Source organism: Sebastes fasciatus, chromosome 4 (assembly GCF_043250625.1).
Source record: "Sebastes fasciatus isolate fSebFas1 chromosome 4, fSebFas1.pri, whole genome shotgun sequence".
NCBI classification, from domain to species: Eukaryota; Metazoa; Chordata; class Actinopteri; order Perciformes; family Sebastidae; genus Sebastes; species Sebastes fasciatus.
In genome coordinates, this window is record NC_133798.1 from 20,372,159 (window position 1) to 20,378,508 (window position 6,350).

General features: G+C 37.9%; 1 long non-coding RNA gene across 1 annotated transcript in view; it reads left to right on the forward strand.

The window, feature by feature from the left end:
- LOC141766098 (uncharacterized) overlaps positions 1–2,242 on the forward strand; it is a 32,466-nt gene extending 30,224 nt beyond the window's left edge. The window contains exon 3 of the long non-coding RNA XR_012593573.1: positions 1,725–2,242. This is a non-coding gene — a long non-coding RNA (uncharacterized LOC141766098). The remainder of the gene's footprint in view (positions 1–1,724) is intronic.
- Positions 2,243–6,350: the final 4,108 nt, after the last annotated feature.

Below are 6,350 nucleotides of genomic sequence, written 5' to 3' on the forward strand. Positions count from 1 at the left end.
ACTGTGGACAATAGTACCTGCACATTTTGAAAATTAACAATGTTATTTTTGGGATGTGATAAAAGCATTTGAGGGGTACTATGACAAAACTGTCTTCCTTACTGCAGGCACACACTATATACTTTACTTTAAAGTCTTAGTTATATGAAAGAACAACACCAGGGAGATGTATTAGAAAGACATGTTTTAAAGATATTTGCAGATTCTAATAGTTATCGATTTGTTAGATTATAACATGATCTATGAACTATTATAGATTTAACAAGATTTGGTCAAAACAGAATATATGTCTGGACCGTGTATGGTCAGTCTGTGAATTTGTGGCTAAATTGTTACACAGATAGTCAGTGGTCATGTCTATAATGTTAAATCCAGCGGTGCATGTCCACCAGGTGCGGCGAGGACACTAGGGGACGCGCTGCTCCACTCAACTGGACGTTCAAGCGGTGACGTATCCTATCGTGGAATACACCTGATTGGTCCCCGGTTTTCTGCTCACCGTTTCAAACAGGAAACAACACGGCGGCTCATAAACTTTCTGTTATTTTGTCTAAACAATTCACCAAAATCTACATCTGAAAACATTTTAATCGAGAAATAGGCGATGCCACTGCTGAATCTCATTTCATTTTAGAACTAGATCGCCTCGTTTGACAGCTTGGTCCAAGTTTTGTGAGCCAGACGCGTTGCGCTGGACTGGCTCATTTGTGTAAAGGACTGTTTACGCCTTTTCATTTTGAAAGATACCAATGAGGAAAAGAAAAAGAGAACATTTTACATCATGTTAATTTAAATGAATGAATCTGAAACCTTATCACGGACCCCCTGGCAGAATGCCACGGACCCCTGGTGGTCCCTGGACCCCACTTTGAGAATCACTGCTTTACAGGACCCCATCCTAATATTTAGGTTTGGTTTTTATAAAAAGATAGCAATACCGTGGGTCACTTTTAGGGCTGTAACTAACCATTATTTTGTATCATTCATTAATCTGCAGATTTTTTTTTTTTTCAATTAATCAATAAAATGTTTTGTCTATAAAGTAGAAAATACATAAAAGCTCATATATGATAAAAGTTCAAGTTGAAAGCAAGTACAGTTGAAATCTTTAAATCAATACTGAAAACATACAGTATACCTTTTTATTCACTTTACTACATTTGCTTGCCGTGTGTTCTGTCTCTTGTATTTATTGCAGCCTAGCCCTGAACTCTTTCACCCCTTTTAACTTCCCCGTTCTTACTGTGGGGTTGTTTTACTTGTTCTACATGTTTATTATTTTTTGTGCTTGTTGTGTTCTATGTATTCTTTTTAAAATGTAAAGTGTATTGGGACCATGCTGCATGGTGATTCTTCACTTTAAATAAAACTGATTGATTGATTGATATATAATCATTTACCATAAACCAAGGTGATGTATTCAAATTGTTTTTTGGCACAAAAAGCAAATCCTCACGATTTAACCGCTGGAACCATCAATTGTTTGCCTTTTTTGCTTGATTGAAACAATTGATCTGTTATCAAAATAGTTGCCAATTAATTTTCTGTTAATTAACTAATCCTTTCAGCTCTAAATTCTTTGGGTGAGCTCTTGAGCTCTTGAATTAGAAGTAGGTTACCATCAACAGTAATGCTGATTTCACCAGACAAATACAAATAGTTTTGTTTACACTGTACATTAACTATATGATTTTCTTAAACAGTATTTTGCTTTTCCTTTATAGGACATGTCAGTGAATGCATCTTAAAAGGCCTACGATACGCACACAGAGGGAAGCGTGTTGGCCGTGGTGTTTGATACCTGCTGGCGTGACTCTGTGCTGAGGATCTGCTGTATGTTCGGGATAAGACCTGAGCACGGCAAGCTGATCTTCTAGTCTGAGTGCTGGAAGATGTGGGGGTTGTAAGAGGATTGGAGTTGCCGTGGCTTCACGGTGCACGTGTGATTTCAGACTCACCGACCTCTGTGCCACAGTGACCTCACTGTCCCACATTCACCAGAACATATAGACGGGTGGCGTTAGGTCACTGCCAGTCTAATGCATGACCTACTTGATTTCCAGGGTGCAAGTCACGACATCTACAACAAACATAATAAATGGTGTTTGAGAGCAAAACATGTATTTAAGTGTGCCAACATATTCTGTATAATATACAGCAAAAGGTAGAGAATGTTAGCTTTAATTGCATTTCTCATACATGTAACTAAATTATCTGAAAAAAATAAAACATTGATCATCCAGACTGGATAGTCCTCGTCAGCTTGGTCTTTATATATTTCTTTTTATATTAATGTGTCTTTATATTTTAAGTATATTTAAGTAGGACTTTTCCTTTAACATATCCTGCACGTGTTTGGTAAATATGACACATAAAAACTTATATTTTGTGTAAAATTGGAATAATCAAGCAATGTAAGCCGACACGTGACTCCGAACTGTTGAGGAGATATTGTAAATTGTGTCCGAGTCCACATGGTCCCATAAATGGCAACAACTTTGTGCAGTGTTGTGTAAATCTTAACATTCGGAGGAATGAGCAAGGGCAAAGACTGCTGAGATGAGACCTTCCAGCCCAAATCAGAAGTGACAGGAGATTGACAGTAAAATAAATCAGTCCAGAATAGCCAGCAACCCAAGGTCAAAAATAGAGTGAGAAAACAATGACTAACAAGGAAACAACATTTTCTTGAGATTTAGACGAAGTGTCACTGTTCCACACCTCCGGTGTTGTTAACAAGCCAGCAAATGACGAGGTTTGATGGATGTGTGTGTGATATGTTACGGAGAGAAGGAGGAATTGTCAAGAATGTTTAACTGTTGAAGCAAAGATCTATTTCATCAAATTACAATAATAAAATTGACATTTTGGCAATCCGATCATAATTAAAGCCAGTTTTATAGTTTTTGTGTTTAAAAAAAGATTAAAAAAGAAAGGCTAAACATGCCATAGTAAATATTTATATTTCTATAAGTACAATGTAATTTCTATTGACCTTTAGTATGATGAATTAAAGTTTTATTTTAATGTCGTACACCAGAGGGTGCAATGCTCACCTACAACACCCAACATACTGCGTAGAAGAGTAGAATATGATATCATACCACTGAATATACTTAATATGCAATATTTATAGCTGCTCTATGCCAACCTTATGCCTCACCTCACATGGCTCCCTCCTCATATGTCCTCTAATTCACAGCTCTGTTTTTTGCACATCATCTCTCCTTACTTGTTTACAATCCCCCCCAAAAAAACTTGTCATCAACTTTTTCCTAAAATATATGACTTTTAGGAGAAAGTGTATGACCACAACACCAATATAAAACAATGCTTAATAATAATAATAAGAAGAAGAAGAAGAAGAATAAATTAGACTTATATAGTGTCTTTCAAAAAAACCTAAGGACGCTTTACAAAGAGGGCACTCATTGGGGCATCATACTAATAAATAAAACAAAGGAAAAACTGTAGCTAGGTAATGAACACGAGTGATGGGTAGGAAGAGTTAGCTGAGGTCATAGGAAAGTGTCCAGGGATGAAGCATTTCTGATTTCAGGAGGGAGAGAGTTCCAGAGGGAGGGGGACGTGACGCTGAAGGCTCTGTCGCCGAAAGTTTGCAGCCTGGTGTGGGGGGTGGAGAGCAAACCAGTGTCGGAGACATACTGGAGCCTGTCCAGGGCTTTGCTGGGTACTCCAGACAGGACTCTGTTATAATAGTCCAGAAGGGAGGTGATGAAGGCGTGGATGAGGGAGTGATGGCCAGAGTCGAGAAACATGAATGTCTTTTTGTGTGCCTCAGCTACAAGAACAATATCATCAGCATAGTGAGCAATAACTAAGATTAGGGGCTCGAATTCTCTTAGCAACCATCAGTAATTCATTTTTTATATATTTTATTTAAAATTTGAATTCATTATTTAAGCACATCGCCCTGCATCACTATAAATGATGTTGGAAACAAACATGTTCTATGATCATTAACCTGTACACGTTCATCCTTTAAAGGTGCTAAATGCGAGATTGGGAGCATTTTGATTGCCTAACGCACGAGTCTCAACCTGGCGACAATTGAGCCGGCGGCTAGTGGAAGAAGTACTCTGATCTTTTACTTAAGTAAAAGTAGCAATACCACAATGTAAAAATTCGCATTAGCATCATAATACTTAAAGGAACAGTGTGTAACATTTCAGGGGATTTATTAGCGGAAATGGAATATAATATTCATAACTATGTTTTCATTAGTGTATAATCACCTGAAACTAAGAATCGTGTTTTCATTATCTTAGAATGAGCCCTTCGGATCTACAAAGTGAGCGGGTCCTCTTCACGGAGTCCACTATGTTACTCAAACCAAACACTGGCTATAGAGAGAGCCTTTTGCGTGTTTACGTTACCTGAAGGCCACCGTAGTTCTCCGACACGCTTGTGAAACTGCGGTAACGTGAGCTGCAGAGTGGAAAACTGTGGAACCACCAGCTGCCGTCTGACTGCCGTTGCTCCTAAAGTGAGAGCGAGGTTTTACACTCTGCGGCTCACGTTACCACAGTTGCACAAGCGTGTTGGAGAACTACGGTGGCATTCAGGTAACGTAAAAACGTGAAAGGTTCTCTCTATAGCCAGTGTGTCTGGGCTACTGTAGAAACATGGCGGAAAAGGGAGGAGTGAGTGGAGGGGTACTCAGTTGGTCGCAATCTGCACTCACACCACTAGATGCCACCAAATCCTACATGCTGTCCCTTTAAAATGCCAAATGTAAAAGTACGCAATGTCCCATTTCAGAATAGTGTATGTTATATTATTATTAGAAATTGTGATGCATTGTCTGTAAGCATGACTGTAATGTTGCAACTTGCAAAGGTGGGACTGATTTCAGCTGATTACTGGTATTTTTAATAATACATCATGCATTATTAGTTGATTATATTTTGTATTACTGTAATTATCTGAATCTGCAAAGTAACTAAATTCATCAAATAGCCTAAATGTAATGGAATAAAAAGTACAATAACATTAAAGCAGCAGAAAATGTATATACAGTGAGTAAATGAGTTTATGTTTGCATACCTGGATGTGTGACCTGGACCTGCTGTGACTCTTCAGTTCATGTCAAAGACTCATCATCAACTTCTGTGCACTGAATAAAGGCCGAGTCAGCGCAGAGGACAAACAGAAAAGCAGTCACATAATGTGCTGAGAGACATTATTAATTAAACACAACTGGAGCAGAGCAACTTCACGCCCTGCAAACAAACAGAAACCAAGCAGCGACATTTATATTATTCCCTCAATTCCTTCTGTTATTCTTATTTTAAGAGTCACTGTGAACTTGTCTATACATGCCTTCCCCATGTGTGTGTGTGTGTGTGTGAGTCTATTGCTGTCTTGCATTATATTTCTCAACCATGGTGTCAGAGGAGTAACATTACCTGTTTCCATCAACAGATGGCAGCATAAAATAAGTCATGATGAAAGAATTTATTTAGGTCTTGTTTTTCTTGACCTGGTGGCTTCATTCCTCTGAATTTCCACATTTATATTAAAGATATAGATATAAAAACATACTAATTATTAGTAGGTTAAAAACAAGTAATTAGCCGATCAATTACCTGGACATGTGTGTGTAATAAATGTTATTTTTACAGCAGGTTTTACTGCTGAGACATAAGGAAACGTTATATTTATATCTGGTACACACAGTCTCAATCTAATTCATCCTCTCAGGTTATTTTTTTCCTCCAGCTGTGTCTCAGATTTCAGCTGAAGGAGAAAATAGTAGCTGTGTGATGAGCAAAGAGAAATCTCTCTCAACAATCTGTTTGGTTGTTTCAGCATTTCCACACCAGCAGTCTGATCAGATTATCAATCGATAGGAACATATTGGTGGATCATTTGATTAATACAGGTGCTGGTAAATGGAGGGTTTTACATGTTGAGGTGATATCATCCTGGCTGTTTACTCGTCATTGTCACTATCTGATCAGCCAGCTTCCTGCAGCAGCGCCTCCGCAGGCTGACAGCGGAACTGCAGCACACAGACCAGCGTCAAGTTACAGGAAACACAGTGGAGAACTGAAATCCCCGTCAGGGTTTTTAAATTAAAACTCTGTTCAAAATATACATGCACAACAACATTAAAAATAACACAACAGTAAGGAAGGTTGCATTTTTTTTTATCAACAAAGTATTTTTAATTTGATAGGAGTAAATAGTGAAAATAAAACACAAGTATATACTTTCAAATAGGGCTGCAATCAGTGATTATCTTTGTATTGTTTAATATGACAATTTTTTTTTTTTAAATGATCAGAATCAGAGTACGTTAGGGTGTTGTCTATGTTTTATTTATT